At 38.6% G+C, this 20,261-nt stretch overlaps 1 protein-coding gene across 1 annotated transcript in view; it reads left to right on the plus strand.

Moving 5' to 3' along the window:
• The first annotated feature begins 14,483 nt into the window (after positions 1–14,483).
• Positions 14,484–20,261, plus strand: part of tutl (turtle) — a 47,157-nt gene continuing 41,379 nt past the window's right edge. The window contains 1 exon segment of the mRNA XM_064690449.1: positions 14,484–14,504. The gene's annotated coding sequence lies outside the window, so the exon portion shown is untranslated.

Here is a 20,261-nt window from a genome sequence, read left to right on the forward strand (position 1 = left end):
TCTGGCAACATCATTCTGGGTCAAAATCCATGTGAAAATGGTACGCTCAAATATCCTATATAGACATATGTCAAAATTGCCCACCCCCATAACGCGGTCAAATCTCATCCGATTTTTACGAGGTTTCGCTTTTTGTTCATGGTTTGACCTGTAGATCATTCTGGCATCTAAATCTGGCAAACATCATTCTGGGTCAAAATTCATGTAAAAATGGTACCCTCAAATATATTGTATAAACATAGGTCAAAATTTCCACCCCCATAACTGGGTCAAATCTTAACCAATCTTCCTAAAGTTTGTCTTTTTGTGAATGGTTTGACCTGTAGATCAATCTGGCATCTAAATCTGGCAACATCATTCTGGGTCAAAATTCATGTAAAAATGGTACCCTAAAATATATTGTATAGACATAGGTCAAAATATTCCACCCCCATAACTGGGTCAAATCTCAACCAATCTTCCTAAAGTTTGTATTGTAGATCAATCTGGCATCTAAATCTGGCAACATCATTCTGGGTCAAAATTCATGTAAAAATGGTACCCTCAAACATCCTATTTACGCATCGGTCAAAATTTCCCACCCCCATAACTCGGTCAAATCTCAACCAATCTTAATAAAGTTTTTTTTTTTATGTGAATGGTTCGACCTGTAGATCATTCTGGCATCTAAATCTGGCAACATCATTCTGGGTCGAAATTCATGTGAAAATGGTACGCTCAAATATCCTGTATAGACATAGGTCAAAATTTCCTACCCCGATAACTCGGTCAAATCTCAACCAATTTTCATAAAGTTTGTCTTTTTGTGAATGGTTTGACCTGTAGATCAATTTGGCATCTAAATCTGGCGACATCATTCTGGGTAAAAATTCATGTAAAAATGGTACGCTTAAATATCCTATATAGACATAGGTCAAAATTGCCCACCCCATAACTAGGTCAAATCTCAACCAATTTTCATAAAGTTTGTCTTTTTGTGAATGGTTTGACCTGTAGATCAATTTGGCATCTAAATCTGGCGACATCATTCTGGGTCAAAATTCATGTAAAAATGGTACCCTCAAATATATTGTATAGACATAAGTCAACATTTTCCACCCCCATAACTGGGTCAAATCTCAACCAATCTTGATAAAGTTTGGCATTTTGTTCATGGTTTGACAAGTAGATCATTTTGGCATCTAAATCTGGCAACATCATTCTGGGTCAAAATTCATGTAAAAATGGTACCCTCAAATATATTGTATAGACACATGTCAAAATTGCCTACCCCCATAACGCGGTCAAATCTCATCCGATTTTTACGAGGTTTGGCTTTTTGTTCATGATTTGACCTGTAGATCAATTTGGCATCTAAATTTGGCAACATCATTCTGGGTCAAATTTTATGTTGATAAGGTACCTGTATAGACATAGGCTACCCCCATAACTGGGTCAAATTTCAACCAATCTTCCTAAAGTTTGTCTTTTTGTGAATGGTTTGACCTGTGGATCAATCTGGCATCTAAATCTGGCAACATCATTCTGGGTCAAAATCCATGTGAAAATGGTACGCTCAAATATCCTATATAGACATATGTCAAAATTGCCTACCCCCATAACGCGTTCAAATCTCATCCGATTTTTACGAGGTTTGGCTTTTTGTTCATGGTTTGACCAGTAGATCAATTTGGCATCTTAATCTGGCAACATCATATTGGGTCAAAATCCATGTGAAAATGGTACGCTCAAATATCCTATATAGACAAATGTCAAAATTGCCCACCCCCATAACGCGGTCAAATCTCATCCGATTTTTACGAGGTTTGGCTTTTTGTTCATGATTTGACATGTAGATCATTCTGGCATCTAAATTTGGCAACATCATTCTTGGTCAAATTTTATGTTAAAAGGTACCCTCAAATATACTGTATAGACATTGGTCAAAATTTCCCACCCCCATAACTGGGTCAAATTTCAACCAATCTTCCTAAAGTTTCTCTTTTTGTGAATGGTTTGACCTGTAGATCAATCTGGCATCTAAATCTGCAACATCATTCTGGGTCAAAATTCATGTGAAAATGGTACGCTCAAATATCCTATATAGACATAGGTCAAACATTTCCCACCCCCATAACTCGGTCAAATCTCAACCAATCTTGATAAAGTTTGGCTTTTTGTTCATGGTTTGACCAGTAGATCATTTTGGCATCTAAATCTGGCAACATCATTCTGGGTCAAATATATTGTATAGACATAGGTCAAAATTTTTCACCCCCATAACTGGGTCAAATCCCAATCAATCTTCCCAAAGTTTGTCTTTTTGTGAATGGTTTGACCTGTAAGTCAATCTGGCATCTAAATCTGGCAACATCATTCTGGGTCAAAATTCATGTGAAAATGGTACCCTCAAATATCCTATCTAGACATAGGTCAAACATTTCCCACCCCCATAACTCGGTCAAATCTCAACCAATCTTGATAAAGTTTGGCTTTTTGTTCATGGTTTGACCAGTAGATCATTTTGGCATCTAAATCTGGCAACATCATTCTGGGTCAAATATATTGTATAGACATAGGTCAAAATTTTTCACCCCCATAACTGGGTCAAATCCCAATCAATCTTCCCAAAGTTTGTCTTTTTGTGAATGGTTTGACCTGTAAGTCAATCTGGCATCTAAATCTGGCAACATCATTCTGGGTCAAAATTCATGTGAAAATGGTACCCTCAAATATCCTATCTAGACATATGTCAAAATTGCCCACTCCCATAACTCGGTGAAATCTCAACCAATCTTCATATAGTTTGTTTATTTTGTGAATGGTTTGACCTGTAGATCAATTTGGCATCTAAATCTGGCAACATTTTTATTATTTGTAGTTTTGATTTTCCGTAAACTTATATTCAAAGCTCTACAGAAGCACTTAATAAAACGTGTTTCAGCGATTTAAAAGATCTTTGGGATAATTTATTTTATACGTACCACGGGCAAGGCCGGGGTATATCCGCAAGTGGCTAATAAAGAAGTCGAAGGACATATTTTAAATTTTTTGACTAATCTTAAACATCAATATAATCTATCTAATTGCCTCTAAGATCTGGTGTTTGTTCAATAATATTTGTATATACTTTCGTGTGATTGGAAAAATAATTGCCATCGTAAATTCGACTTGAAAGTCAAGACAGCCTGTTTTCTGGCACCTGCTGCAATTGTGGCTATCCATTAAATGCACTGCTTAAAGCAATGCGCTGCAGTGGAGATCCGTAGCGCACCTTTATTTTGGGCAATCTAATGCAGCGTGGCCACGCTCAGCAATGTGCAATGGTCTTGAAAATTGAATGTCAATTTTCGACTCATTTCACGGAACACTTGAATTAGTTTGCTGGAAATCGCGTAGCGAGGATGCGAACCTGCAATTGGCGGCTTATTTGTACACTTTTCGCGTTGCTTATTCGTAAAACTTGTGTTTTATGTTGTCAACGTCAAGTGGCGCCCAAGCCACGGTAACCCTCGACCTGAAACTGAAACTGACCACATCCAATATCTTGGCAGACTTCAGTGTAGATAGATCGAAGATCGACACTATAAATATATCTATATTTAAATAGCTGTTTGTTGTCTGGGGACTCAAAGTAGTAGGGATATGCTTAAATATTTTTAGGGATATGCTCATGTAATTGCCGTAAGCGTCTATATCAGGGCTAACCAAGAGTGGATTACTTTATATTATGATTTCTAATAAATCAGAATATATGAACGTTGATTCAATTTAGATATGGGCTCGGGATACCGCCTATAAAATATAAAGCACTAATAATTTTCTGATGCTTGACCTTTAATTTTCAAACACTCATGTACCCTTGCTAAGGGGATGGTAAATATGTGATACTTTAGCTTCAGATAGTGCAGGCTCTGGTTAAACCTCCTAATTGCGTGCCGAGTAGCACCGCAAAGCGCTATCCTTGCGTTCGGGCGTCCACGCGTGTGCAAGGATACTAAAAGCGTGTCAATTGCTGCACTGTTAGGGTCTTTGTCCTATTTCCTTCGAGTGGTCAGCGTATGTTGCAATTTCTGAATCGCTCAAGTTGTTACTGTTTTTGTGGTCGATTTTCCATTAAATCGAGTTGCTTCTGCTCTTGAATTGGCTCTGCGGTCATGTCGCTGGCTGGTGGACGGCCATCCACTTTACACAGGAAAGAGCTTGTAATAGCCTCGCTCTTGTGGTATTCAACCAAATGTACTCCTTTGGATTATAAGTTGCAGATAAAATTGAATGTGTATTTCAATCAAATCCGACTTCTTTTTGGCTATAATAATGTTCTCATATAATTAAGACAGCTGGTATTTAAAAAAATTCGATATTCTGTCTGTGTTCATCATATTGATGCAGGCCTTTCGACTTTGATTAAAATATAAATTATTGGGTAATTATCTCAACAATTTTGTTACAGTCTCCCGCTCACTCGCTCAAGTATACCAAAGCACAACATGTTCTTTTTGTGTGGGTATGAAATGAGTTTTTAATACCTCGTTATATTTTAATTGTTGTTAATGTCTGTTATAATTGTTATTGTCATCTTGACAGTACCACGGCCTAAACATTGGGCGCCTTGCACGCTGAAAGTGATTATCGACCGCCTTGTTGTAACATGTAAAATCCATTTATTTCGACACAAAGCACAAAAATCTATATTTGATCCATTCCATTCACATGCTGAACCCGCACAAAATAAAGGTGTGAAACCATTTCTTTCTCTTCAAAGAATCCCCCAACTTGTTGTGCTCCGTTTTGTTCAGTAAACACAAGTAAATTGCCCTTACCGAGGGTGATCGACATGGAAGTACCTCATGCCCAGGTCAATAATACATACCTACAAAGCAGGCATTTAAAAGCATCTATATAAACAACATCGATGTATTGTACAATTGTACACATGTTTTATACTTCTATGACAAACAGTGCACGTATTGACCGCACATACACATGCACACCTCACTGTCATGTAAACTTTGTATTGACCTTAGTCGCAACCTCGTTAAAATTTAATTGATGCAAAAGCCCAGGTGAAATATCCGTGAATTTTAAAGTGAAACTTTATTTGCAACATTTTGCTTTTGCAATCCATCTTATGGCATTGCAACAATATTTACACTCCTGGCATTGTTATGAAGCATGCCACACCACGACTTGGAAGTTGGCGCTTGTATCGCTGTTGTTTCTAAGCATCATGCTGTTTCTGCTTGGCTTGTTCTTTGATGATTAATTATATTGCTTTTGTTCTATTTGTGCAGTTTCCATTGCAGCCCAGCGTGCAGATGTGCGTGACTGGCCATGTCTGTGTTCGCGTATGAGCATAAGTGTTCTCGTATTTCAATAGCACTGACTTTGGCTGGCCATATATCGGGCTATATGCCGCACACCAACGATTACATACATTTGTACATACTTACATCAAGTACAAGTAATTGCAATTGCTATTGTTCGTTGCAATGCAATAATGCGGTCTCACGGGCACAGGCCCAGGCCCACGCCGAGGCCCATGCACAGACAAACATAAGTGTAGATGGATGTGCTGCTAGCATGCTGTTTGTTTATGTTGGTGTCATTTGCAACAATATGCACAGCAAGCGTTTATTCCAACTGACATTGTTTCAAAAGTTAAGTTGCCTGTGGCCACATCCACTTGAAACTTGTCTACATACATACATACATATATGTGCGCTAATTTGTTTTTCTTTTTTTTTAATTAAATACAAATTAAATAATTACATATCTATCCGCTTTACAACTCTGCCATTGTGTGCCATCGATTCTGCGATTCGAGAGAAATCATTATGCGATAGAAGTCTTCACCTTTTGTCGTATTCATCTAGCAATCATTGTGTTTGAAAACAAATCCATTTAAATTTGAAAACAAAGAAAATATAAAAATTTATATATTTCGAGATAAACAAAATTTAAAGTAATTAATTATTCTGAGTATGCCTCTTAAACATCTGACTAGGATCCAAAAGAAACACAAACAATGTCCTACATATGTTAACTCAGCGCATAAAAAGCTGATCCCGAAATATGCCAAGTTCAACAAGAAGGTTCTCTGTCAGCAGCAGCGAATCCTGAAGCAGAACTTCCGAAATACACCTAAACGTTTGGAGCAACCAACTGTACAGCGTGTGTGGCGCAAAACGATAGTGCGGACCAAGCCTAAGCCAAAGATAATGGTCCCTCGATTGTTTCGTGTAGATCGGTTAACAGGGCTACCTCTTGACTACGAGCGCACTGTGTCTAGGATAATGCACTACGTAAATCCACAGCTGATAAACAATCCCAGTCCGGAACAGCAAATGGAGAGGCTGCTTACACACGCATTGGGAGGAATTATAGATAGCAGTATCAATCGCTGTCCGTATTTCCTTCGAAATCAAATGCGCACTTTTTTAAGAAGCCAGGAATCAAAGAGCACTAGAAGGACTGGACGTACTGACAACGAGGATTTGAGTCAATTTTACTGTGCATGGTTCGTTTTTTTTTGTATCTTTGTGCTTATCTATTTAATACTAATTTTTCAGCAAACGTGGGCCAATTATTCTAGAGCAAGCTCCCACATATAGAAGCAAATTTAATTACAACAGCCTTAAGATAAATACCAAATAGCCATACCTATTGGACTTACAATGCTGTGTAATTTTATGGATGTGTACCCATATGTTATATTCGTTCTTATAATGTATGCGTATGTTCTGAAATTGCTTGTGGTAAAGGACGTGTGCTCTGCATATGTTGGAAAATGCTTCGGCGTGCTAATAAATCGAACAGCGTTATGCAATTTTTAGCCCACGCTAATTTACAAAATGAGTGGGCAATAAGTATGGGTACATTTTATATCAGGTGAAAAGTTCTGCCTATATTTTGACTATTAAACTAACATTTAGAGCTACGGTCAGTAATGACAGCTCAATTTTATGGAAAGGCATTTAGGCTACCTCGCTCTCTCATTTACTGATACTTTCCCCCCCACCGAGCGCCAGCTAAAAAGCCAGCTGCGACGCATTGATGTCAATGATTGTGACAAGTGCACTTCCGCTGCTTTGGTGTAGTCACAGGCCTTGCTCCCTGCCCCTGTTGGGACGGGCTGGGCGGGTTCTGGGCCACTTGAGCTGAGTTGACAGGCAGAGCCAAAGAGCGCGCATTTAACATTGTCAGAACAAGTGCCATTGTAGAGCACTTTAGCGATTCCGCAATGCCAATATATCTGCCACTAACTACACTGAACAGATCGGCTCTCGATCTGGGTGGGTGTTGTGCGTGTGCCAACTCGGTTAAGCATCAGGCAAATATGCCAAGTGCCGCCAGGCAACATTTTCTGTTCACTAATTTGAATAGCATCCAGCATCACAAGTAGCGTCCTTTTAACGGAAAGCTCAGCCTTTTTAACATGATTTTCTAGTTACATATTTAATGCGACTTTTACGCTGTACCCGGTAGTGGATTTTCTTGAATCTACGACACAAATTAATCGCCCGAATCAGCCGCGCTTGCAATTATCATAAGCAAGAACGCCAAGTTAAATATTAAAGTGGCTAATCATAAGAGTGCTTGGCTTGGACTCTAGCCAGTCGGAAATTGTTGGCTGCCTGAAAGAACGCGGCTTAATATTTATAGCTTATTTCTGTGGGTCCAGTTGGCCCCTTTGACAGCCTGCTAGCTCTTATTAATATTTACAAGGGGTATATGATCCCTTTTAATATAGTAAAAGCCGCCATGCAACATTAAACATTCTGATAAATGCTAAGGCAAAAGTTTTTAGTATCTTACTAGATTGATTATTATTTATTCCCTATTCTTGTAATAGTCTGCTAATCAAATGCTTGTGTAGACAAACATCTTAGAATATATATAAGCCCATGTTTGAAATTATTAAATCGTTAATTGAAACCCGAAAATCAGAGTTCAATATTCAGCTTCCTCGCTGCTTGATTATTATTTGAAGGGAAATACTCTTGTTAAACGCCTCTGCTGCCATCTGATTGTTGCTGCTATCATTTGTTTACCATGCCCTTTTGTTTACATCTTAAGCACAGGCTGCTTTGAAGGTGTACGGCAATCATTTGGCTGCTACTTGAAATTGTTTTTGTTTTTTAGCTGACGTCACGGGCTTGTCTTGGTACCAGTTAAACAAACAAAACAACACTGAGACATCGCAGCAACGGTAATCGCATCAGCTCTGTCATAAGCATTCAGGTTCAACTCAACATCATGGTCAGCATTGTCCTGCCGGCATCAGGGTCTGCCATACCCCTGGGCCAGGTCGCATTGGTTTGCCGGTTGGTGTCGCTGTTGCCATCGATGCTGCTTTTGACGTGCGACAATATTGAGATATCGTCTCAAGTGTAAATTGTTATTGACACTTTGCGTAGCGTGCGCTTTAGACATCCCCCTGCAGCAGTATCATCAACGTCAATGCCACACAATTCTTCGCCCTTCCCCCCTCCCCACCCACGATTTCCGTGCCCTTCTCCTACCCCAACAGCTGCTTCCTATTCTGTTCCCCTGCTCTGGGTGTTGATTGTTTGTCTGAGCATTTGTTTAGTTTGTGCATTTGATCGGCAACTGCCTTGACGGTCTTCATGCCATCATTTTTTCACTCCCATCTTGTTTCCGTTATTAAACAACTCACCAAATATATCTTTTCTTTTTTTATAAACAAAGTCTATTTATATCGGCATTCTTTTGGGCGCAAGAATTTAAATTTCAAAATTTAATTACTTATTTTCAAATCACGCAAAATTGCTTAATGATTTAAATATAGATATTATAAGCGTTGACATAAGGCGCCCTTTCCAAAACACATTCATTTGTTTATAAACTGTGCAAGTCGTTAGTTAGTCGCAGCCTATACATTCTATACGTTGTCCTAACTGCGGAGCTCCCACTTAGCCAGTGAACTGTGCGGTCTAACTTCGGTTTCGGACCTTTATGGGCAGGATAAGTCGGCAAGGCATCAGGACTGTGGCGTTCATTTGGTTCGTTGTGCCTTATTCATTAGCTGGTTTCCGTTTCCGCTTCATTCAATTCTCTTGATGCCTTCACTGCGACTGACTTAATGCTATTGACGTAGCCCTTGCGCTGAATGCTGTGCTACGTTTTTCTATACTGCCCCTTGTTTATGTGTTTCTATGCAGCAAGCGGCCGAACACAATTTTCATAGGAACTCCCTTCGAAATGGGCCAGTGCTCTTCTTTCCGCCAACCTGACTCACTCTATTTCGCAATTCATTTTCAATTTATCTTGCCTAATATCGACATGCTTTTAGGGTTCGCCCTTTCTTGCCTGTTTGCTGGTAACTGGCTTAACTGGCTGACGGAATGAACGGACTGTGACCGGAGTGGCAAGGGTTTTGTGTCTTTTGGCTTTGTTTTAGACTGTGCAAAAGTATAGGTTGATATAGGGCATTGGCTTACGCACACAGACATTTTCCAGTGACTCGTCAGTGCGATATGTCGAAATGTTATTTTTCTGTGTTTTTGGTTAGCAAATCTGATATATTCTTACCTGGCTTATCGACTTCTTTTTCGCATTACCTAAACATTATTAAATAGCACGTGAAATTGAAGAATACGCAAAGAGATACAATGTGTGTGTTTTAACAGCCGTTGACTGTCGAATTTACAGCGAAACTGCAAAATGTACATGTATTGGTCATAATATGCGAACGTTCTACATTTTAATAATATTCCACAAACCAGGCCACGCAGCCCGGCTTACCAGCGGACAGGCAGACAAGCTCAGCTTGTATTCATTTATTTTAATAAAGTTAAAAGCCACCTAACCATCAACGGCCACAACAACCTGTACACGAACAAATGTTCGACACTGTGCCAAAGTTCCTCGTCGTTGGAGGTAGTAAAATTAAAAATTTAAACGAGTTGCTTGAAAAATTTTTGCAAAAGCTCACCTTTTTTGTCGTCAGCTGGCTACTGCATCAGAGATTGTGGTGTAGCGCACAATCATATATGGAAACAAAGGCAGGGATAAAGAGAGAATAGGTCAGGGCTCATTCATTAACATTTGCGCCAAGGAGAAAGCGTCTGTTTGTCCGCCTATCAGACTGTCAGGCAGATGGTTTTGGTTGTCTGGTTGTATTTTCACTGCTTCTGCATGGCAAAATAACAACCCCCAATTGGTGTGCTGTACACTTTTCTCTGGCAAGTGCAAAGTGCTTACATTTTTCTGGCAACGGAAATTCGTATTGCTTCCGGCTTTTTGCTTCAACTCCCTTTTACTTCGACTGCGGCTGTTGCTTGCGATTGCAAATTTTTGTATGCAGCGGCCATGCCAAAAATGCTTTGCCAATACTTTCACTTCCATCAGTATGTGTGCATGAAGTATATACCTATATGTGCGCCAATAAGTTATACGCTTCTCCATTGCCTGGTGTCAGGCGCACGTAGTTGCCAGCCAAGGCAGCGTTCGTGCCAAAAACAAAGGATTATAATGGCAGTGATGACCTACGTTCAGCAGCTTAACACGATTCCAAATTTTACACACGAGTACAGCAAATTCTTTTACTTATTTAATGGACCTTTTTTATTCACACTGTTGCAAGCTAAGCCATCAATGTCCTGTTTGCCTCTCCACCAAATTTAAATACCGGCATTACTAACATATTCCATTGCGATTGATATTTTAAATCCAGCTTTTAAATTGAAAAACTAAAAGATATGAATTCGCAGCTTTTCCCTGGCGATCGATTAAGCTTCTCACTGTGGTCAAGGTCTATCAACTTTATTTATATCCAAATGCTTTTGAAGGTATCGTGTTATTATACAGATATAGGATTTTAGCTCAATTGCTTATTAAGTGTTTTCAAGTGTTGCGAGCTTAAAATATTGATTTTCGTATCCTACATATTATTAAGTATCTTCAGCTCACACACAAACCGTTTAACTTTCTGGTCAACATTCCTAATACTGGACAATATTCATCGAGGAAAGTTTTGCTTAGCTTCTTTACCGTGATACTTTTGGCCTTCGCAGTTTGACATCGTCCTCAACACCCTCTACGCTTCTTTTAATATTTAGGTTTACTAGGATTGGCTATTGCTGTTATTGCTGTTGTTGTTGTTGCTGTTGTTAGTGGGACTTTGTTAAGCTCATATCAGCTGACCGACCGCATGCAACTTTGTTGATATCGTTGGTTGGGGTCCATTTGCTTTTATTATATTTTTCGTTGTATACTATTTCAATTTTGTTAAGTTTTCGCCTTTCCCCTTTGTGTGCGTTGCTTCCTTTTCGTATCTACGCGTAGACACTTGATGTCCCATGCTACGTCCATAATGGAATTATTTGTATTAAATTGTGGCAACCAATAAATGAAATTGGAGCAGATCTCCCAACATCATTATCACTACCTACGTCTTTGGCAGCAGCAGCAGCAACACTAACACAATTGAAAACTTGCAGAATGACGCTTTTATTCGCCTAGAAGGCGCTTCAAATTAAATTAAAAGTTGTGGTTCCTTCCCCTTTGCTTCACTTTGATTTCGCCTTCAATGTAGCCATTTTGGAGCTCCTTGAGCTCGCATTCCTTTGATGTTGTTGGGTTAAGCGCTTTTATCTGGACCGCAAACAGCTTTTCCTTTAGGTCTAAGCTTTGAGCAATTTTTGTAAATATATATACGGAGGTAGTTTAATGCTATTGCCTAGTGACGAATATCAATTTAAGTGCAGGTGCTTTTCCACTTTGTCGGGATCTCTCTATACGCTCGACAGAGTTCAGACCAAGCTGTAGGACAACGCCAGACGCTGCATACAATCATTTCACTGAAAGCAAAAAAGCACTGAAGAGTATCTATTCGCTTTTGCACTTGCTGACAAAGATTGATAGGCGGGAGTATTAAGTGCATTATAAACAAGTTAGATAGCTCAAGGAAGAATTTGAATAATGTATTGTACGTATTGTATTGTAATATTATTATAGAAGACCATTAGAAAAAAACTTTGAAAATTCCAAAATCATCGAAAGAATACGAGTACAATATATACAGGCAGCCTGACCCACGAACCATCTGCCTTTTACATACTGTTGCACAAGTCTATTAGATCCTATTTAAAGAGTTTAATAGCGGGTCACATGAAAAGAAAAATAAGGTTTAAGTTCTTTTGTGGGATTTGCTGGCACATTTCTTGACGCCGTCAGAAATGTTGAACTTTTTTCATTTTGACTAATTTTTTTTTCTCTGTTATTTCGCTCTTAGCTTTCATCACTCTTTTGTCAACTGATTAATTGATAAATCAATGACAACTTTTGGGGGTCGTTTTGAGACCTTCCCCATTGCAATCGTCAGTCAACTATCGACTTGCGGCTACAGATGGTCATGGGTCGTGTTTTTATACCCTGAACCCATTTAAAATGGGTAAACAGGGTATATTGTATTTGTACAAATGTATGTAATAGGCAGAAGGAAGCATCTCCGACCCCATACGGTATATATATTCTTGATCAGCATCAATAGCCGAGTCGATCTAGCCATGTCCGTCTGTCCGTCCGTCCGTCTGTCCGTATGTATGAACGCAAGGATCTCAGAACCTACAGGAGCTAGAGACTTGAAATTAGCTGTAGGTCCTCCTAGTCCCCGCGCAGATCGAGTTTGTTTCCGATATTCGATAACTTTCCCCGTTTCTAAGTAATCGATAAAAATCGATATCGAAATCCCGTTTTTTGAGCAATTTTGGCAAATAGTATGAGCTAGAAATACCAAACTTTACATGTAGCTTCTAGAATAGTATATATATATATAGTATTTTTCATTTTATCGGAAGAAGAGGGTTCAGGGTATCCCCTATTCGGGAGCTCCCGACTAGAACCTCTTATTTGTTTTCAATATCACCGTGGCAATCCGGGGCAAGATGAACCCGTTTTTTTCTATATCGTATTGTCCATACGTGCTTATACGTTTAATATCTATTTGCAACATCTCCTTCGGTCTCTTATATAAGGCTAAGTTTGATCTCTCAGCTTGCATTTACAATTGAATTTGCATAAATCACATTTTCTTTGCTTCGTTGTCTGCTAAGGAAACTTAACTAAACTAAACGCAAAATACGTTTATATTTTAGATAAACTCTTGGCACTTGTTGGCACTGTCGGTTTCTGCTTTATGTTGTGCTTGAGTACAGTCCCCTCGTGAGTGCATTTTGAAACTGTACAGCCTCTGTTGCAGTGTACCAAGCTTCGACGCCTTCTCCTCTTACTACGGCCGGTGCGGAAAATAAGTGGTTTTGTGTGTCTTCACATTCCAATCAATTATTTTCAATTAACTTCTGCATCTCTGACTCGGCGATTTGACGGTCTTATGTCTGAAATTAGGCTCCCTGAAAAAACACATAGAGCAAACAGACATAGATCTATTATATAGATCTCAAGTGTTAAAGTTAACCAACTGCGTCAATTATGCGATATAAATTATATGTATATGCAATATATTTAGGTAAATAAAAGAGGAAATATTTCACGTTCAAAAAATTGCCGACTATAAAACGGTTCAGCATATAAACGACCACAATAAAGTATGTTATTATATTAAATCCAATCACCCATTAAATTACGAGCGAGGCATGCAAAGAGGTAGACGGTCGAATAACATATCCTTTGAGTAGGGTCACCAAATTTGAAGACTGGGCAGCTGTGTTGATATCCCCTAATCTCTAAATAAAACTGTTTGTCCTGACTGACTTAAGGACTGACTGATTGGTGATCAACGCACAGCCCAAACCGTTAGAGCTTTCCTTGGTGGAAATAGGGGTCAAAGATTTGGTAGGTGATGTTTCGGGTTCAAATTCTTTTTTTAGAATCTTTATGAGAATTCATTTGAGCCGTGTTACACACGGCTTGCCGAATCCAAGCTTCTTCGATGAAAATTTTTGTACGATTGGCTTCAAACTTAATTTCATAGCTTTACTTACGAACTTAATGAATAAGTGTTTCTTCGATTTTAGATTTTTTGTAAAAACGGTTGTAAGAAAGTTATTTTATTACTATCCGATCAGAATAAAATAATTTGCAAAGATCTTTGTGAAAATTTATCCGATATGTGTTTCACACTTTTCGCTAAATTTACACTACTTAGATAATAAATGAGGTTCAAATGGGTAAAGTCTCGGGTGTAAAGATTCATAAGAAAATTTACTTGAGCAAAATGTGGGCTAACTCGATGGAAAATTCAGCTCACGATTTTGGGGAAGCTCTAAGTTTCGTTCCATCGGTCGTTCCTTCAAATCCCTAAATGAGAAGTTGATGATTACGTTTAAGGACACCTGAAAATTAACAAGACACGTATATATAAATATTCCTCTTCTAAGCGAATCTTACTAATTCAAGTTATTTTCACCAATTCAGCTGCATTTTTAAGTTAGTATTCATTACCTCAGTTTTTCTCTTCTTTCAGTGATGCGTTTATATAAAAGTTCGTCTTCCTCCTATTAATAGATGACGATAAAATAATCGTGTGTGTGAATTTACGGGTGAGTAATCAATGACAAATATATATTTATCTCTATATATAAATTCGTTTGTCCTGAGTGACAAATAAAGTATAGAACCTATACATATCTTATAATAGTGAGCTTATATGGAACAAAGTATATAATAATACAAGTGTTTTGTATGTGTGTGTGTATGTGCGCGTGTGTGTGTTAGTGTATACATACATGTATGCATGCATTTATGAATACATGTATGCATGCATGCTTGTTTTCTAATACCATGTGCTGCAAATTAAAAAAAAACGAATTTCTACCAAGTGCTCTACTCCTCGATTCTCAAGAATTCACGTAGACCTTGCTGAAATTTAACAAGGGAGGAAACGTTGTCTCCAACGGCCTCTGGAGGAGCAACTGTGGAGGAGGCGGTGGAGCGGGAGGCAGCGGCGCAGGAGGAGGTGGAGGGGGTAAGTAGATATGTATTTAGATGTATGTATGTAGATGTATGTATGTAGATGTATGTATGTAGATGTATGTATGTATGTAGATGTATGTATGTAGATGTATGTATGTAGATGTATGTATGTAGATGTATGTATGTAGATGTATGTATGTATGTATGTATGTATGTATGTATGTATGTATGTATGTATGTATGTATGTATGTATGTATGTATGTATGTATGTATGTATGTATGTATGTATGTATGTATGTATGTATGTATGTATGTATGTATGTATGTATGTATGTATGTATGTATGTATGTATGTATGTATGTATGTATGTATGTATGTATGTATGTATGTATGTATGTATGTATGTATGTATGTATGTATGTATGTATGTATGTATGTATGTATGTATGTATGGATGGATGGATGGATGGATGGATGGATGGATGGATGGATGGATGGATGGATGGATGGATGGATGGATGGATGGATGGATGGATGGATGGATGGATGTATGTATGTATGTATGTATGTATGTATGTATGTATGTATGTATGTATGTATGTATGTTTGTATGTATATGTATATATGTACTTCAAAAGTTTCCACCCCCATAGCTCGGCCAAATCTCGCGTTTGGCTTTTTGTTAATGGTTTGACACTTTGATGTATGTATGTATGTATGTATGTATGTATGTATGTATGTATGTATGTATGTATGTATGTATGTATGTATGTATGTATGTATGTGTGTATATGTATATATGTACTTCAAAAGTTTCCACCCCCAAAGCTCGGCCAAATCTCATACGATTATTACGACGTTTGGCTTTTTGTTAATGGTTTGACACTTTGATGCATTTTTTTAAATTAAAATCTGGCAACATTATTCTTGGTCAAAATTCGTGTGAAAATGGTATCCTCAAATATCCTGTCTAGACATAGGTCGAAATTTCCCGGACAAGGCCGTGGTATAACCGCTAGTATGGATGTATGTATATATATATATATCAGAGCAACAACCATATTGTGGTTGGCAAAAAGAACCATCAAAGCTGTAAACCACAGCTTCAGACTGCTTGCAGAAAAACGGGAAACTTGATAAAGGCGTTGGTCAGCTTTAGCACCGCAAACAAGGACAGTATTAACAATGAGAAAGCTTCGCTGAACTTACGCCATTCCAAGGTTCTTAAGCACAAACATTCAGGGAAGTTGGATGAAGACATACAGCCGTCCCAATTGAAGCCGCAAACGACAAGCTGTATAAGTTACTAAATGGGCCAAGATGTCGTTTCCGTCAATGAGCATGTTTGTTAACAGGGCGGCATGTAGCCGGAAACCGCGAAAAATAGTCCAGAGCTAAGAAAAGACCAAAATATTAGCAGGTGAATTTGATAAGAGGGTAGCACATTTGAAAGTTCACAATGACTTCCAGTTGCGAATATCGATTTTTGCATATTCTTTTATTCCCTAGTCAGCTTTTGCTTTTTCACCCTTCACAGTCTTAACTTGTATATTTGCTTTGTCATGTTTGACAGCGTCATTTTAAATACTTGGGTGTCTTAGTGGGGCGATACTAAACTACGCCCATCAAACACTTACATACACGCATAATTAAAACGAAAAACTTATTCGGGCATTAATGGTGCTGATTTGATTTTCTGCTGACTCCTTGTATTTAAAGTATAGGCGGCCTGCATTCGCTCGATCTCCATATGGGCTTATGGTTATTGAATGCTTTTAACTCTCTTCTCATTAAAATTTTAAAAGTAGGGCAAGTTGACCCCTCTTCACCTAACTCGAGTAATAATCATTTAAATCTAGTTCTGTACAAAGAGTGTATCTTCGACGTTTACTTGTATAACAAATACAAAAGGCATTATACATGGAGTTAATGCATTTTAAAAGTAATCATATATGTAGATGGCATTGCTTAGTTCTTAGCACTCGCGTTTTTTGAAAAAGGTGTTTTTTTTTTATATTAATAAGGTACACACGTTTTGTGTAAACCTAAATAAGCAAACGCATAAGTATGCACATTCTAAAGCACAAATGACCTCGGCCGGTCATGAATACGGAAATTGAACAGCATAAAAGCACAGCAAAGGAAGCAATTTTCCCAATGACTGCATTTGCACAAAATGGTTAGATTTAAACAAGTCAGTTGCCAACTGTAAGGTAGGGAAATAGAGAGAACAATAGTAGGATTTCCTACAGATAGCGTTGCGCCACGTCAATTAAAAACAGCATAGTTGCACACAAACACACTTACACGCACACGCACACAGTCAGAGATGCATAAGAAGCTGATGAGAAGGTGGGTCTAATCAGTTATTGCATTCTTAAGTGACCCGTCACCTGTGGAAGGAAGCCATTCGATATACATTTTTAGTTTTCTAGAGTAAACGTATTTTTGAGAAATGAATTTTATGCTGCAGAAGCAGATCAAACGGTTTCAATCCAGGCTGAACAGCAAAAACAAAGGAAAAACTGTTGGAAAATATTTAAAATGCAATTCTAAAGCGATTTGTTTTATGGCCACTGCTGCTAAAAGGAAAATGACTGCTAGGTACAGCAAAAGAGAAAAGCGCACTCATCGTTCCACTCACAATTGTTTCGTTAGCACCAGTATTTTTGGATCTCTTTATATCCGTTTCCGGCGTACGGTCGACTGCACCCGAGAGAAACTGCGGTGCGGAAAACTTAACTCGTATTTGATGTTGCCAAGCAGCTGTTAATGCTGCATGATTTATATCGAGACTGCCAACGGCAGACCCCGGCGGTCAGCTAGCTAGGCAACTCATTATATGGCACTTCATTCACGTAACTAGAATACGAATACATACAGATATATACATGTTTAGAGCATTTTCCTTTCCGTATGGTTGTGGTCCCATCAGCCGTTGTAATATGAGTGTCATGACGCTCCGGTTGGGCATATGTAAACTTTTGGCAATGCCAGAGACCACGGGTCGCTAACCCGCTTTTAAGGATTAGCGCCCATCGCTGCGGTGCATGCATTTCCGCTTTCGTTGCTCTTCGTGAATTTTGCTTTCTACCGAATTTGCATGATGCTATCCCGGCGTTAAGTTTATTATTTTATCAGGTTAGTATATGCGGCTCTTTTGAATTTTGTGGTACGGGACTTAGCCCTGATAGACCTGCTCGATGCCCTTACGTTGTTGTCCGCTTGGGTAGGACATCTTCTGGCCCTGATGCTCTTTTTGTGGCTTTCACTCGCGTGTTGTCCTGTGTAAAATGATTTGTGTATCCGCATTCACTTGTTTTTTTGCGCAAAGGCCACGTCTGCTCACGCCCTGGAGAGCATAAATCAATATTCAAACATTTGTTTAACTCATACAAAGTAACGCACACACACACACACACACATGATCACACTAACACACACACGCAGATTGGCACACTCAAATCATACATACCGAGCAAATGTACATACGCAAAAGTTTTTTTCAGACCCAACTGTGACCTGAGCTATACAAATTTATAGCTGACTATAAACAGACATATTTATAGTCATGCTCGTTATTATGTTTATACCAACAATTAGAGCTATTATATTTGTTGTATCAATAGTCTGGATAACGAGACGGCCCATCTTTAATGTATTAGGCGCCATAAAATGCTGCACAAATTGGAAACTCACATACAAGGACATCCACACCTGTGGCTACCGTTGAAAGGTTTCATGGCTTGATGATAGCTTTGTTGCCACATGGTCCAGTGAATTGCCGACAATACTTTGAGTCCAGAACTAAGCAGAAGAAAAAAAATACACGTGTGCTAAGTACACTTAGAGTATTTAATATAATGCGTAGATGCTTATCATTTGCATTATTATCAATCTGTAAAGTTCAGTGCTTAATGTGGGATGACCTGGCGTGTTTGTAAATTGGCAACTACGTAATTAAAGCTTAAGCCAATCCTGGGCGTATTTAAGAAATAAGGCCGATTGTTAGTTAATTGTAGCAAGTGGCTTAAAATCAGATAATCTCTGCAAGGCGCTTGAATTAAGAGTCCGAAAGTTAGCTCGCCAATAGAACAACAGAAAGAACCACTTTAGAAAATTGTTTTTCGAGAAAAATAATTGGAACATAAATTCGTTTGACCTCATTTTAGTTTTAAGGAGACAGACCCCCCGTGAACATCCATTCATTACCTGAACCTGCAACGGAACCAAAAGATTTGCGCCAGTTGCAGTAAATCTGTTAAAGCAGAATAAAAAACTGTGTCAACAGCAGAGCCCCAAGTAAAGCATCTCAATTTGTAAGTAGGGTAGCAGGGATCAAGAACGCTGAAGAGGAAGACGTTGCCCCCAGCACGAAACAGTAAAATAAAATACTAAAACGCTTGAGGCATTTATAGTTATTCCACTTTTATGCCGTTGCCACGCTTGCCAGCTGACTGGCACTTTTTATGTCCTGCCTTGTTGTTCCATTTCAATGCAAGTATTTAACTATGCTCAACACTCTAGCCAGCCCGAGCGTGGCCGTCTGCCGTCTGCCGTCTCGCATGAGAATATCCGTGACTATATATGACGACAGCCGACTGCCACACTTAAATTTGAACTAACCACTCATCCACCCACGCACACATTCACGCCCACAGCCACATATAACAAACAATTAGAAAATATCGCACAAAAGCGACAGTGCCCATATCCATAGCTTGCTGTTGTCTGGCAGGACGCGGACTTCGCCGCGGGACTTATAAATTATAAAACTATTTAACACTCAGTGCAGCGGTATGGGGCATATCCACTTTTTATTTGGCCATATTGAGATCAATACCACAATTCTTAGTCGTTTGTGTGAAAAGCTTAAAGCGAAAATACAAATATTTTACAATATTATATATAAAGAATATTAAGCATACGCTTATTGCTTTAGTTCATGGGCTTAGTTGACCAATATAAACAAACAAAGAAACAGCAAAACCAAAATATTGCCCACATAAATATAAAAATGATGCAAACGATTTTTGAATTATTGCCGCAGCGTGCGACCAGAACTGGCAACACACGCAGTTATGCACCAAAAATATATATATATTTATATTTCATATTGTTTTAAATAATTAAATGGGATTCCGTTGCCCCTTTGCTGGGGCTGCACACATTTACACCAGTACAAATAATTGCGGTGCACGAGTTCTTTTGTTGCATATATGTCCACATTAGACTGACATTCCGCATCAAGCCGGCTGATTCGTACTATTACTTACGTACTTTAACTATTTAAGTACCAATGCTTCTGTGATTGTGGTGATCCTTCAATTTACAAGTTGGTTTCCTATAATAGCTCTATCCAATTCGCAATCTAGTATTTGG

This window comes from Drosophila montana, unplaced genomic scaffold (genome assembly GCF_035044405.1).
Source record: "Drosophila montana isolate Dmon_TW-CO22-7 unplaced genomic scaffold, ASM3504440v1 contig_3266_1, whole genome shotgun sequence".
NCBI classification, from domain to species: domain Eukaryota; kingdom Metazoa; phylum Arthropoda; class Insecta; order Diptera; family Drosophilidae; genus Drosophila; species Drosophila montana.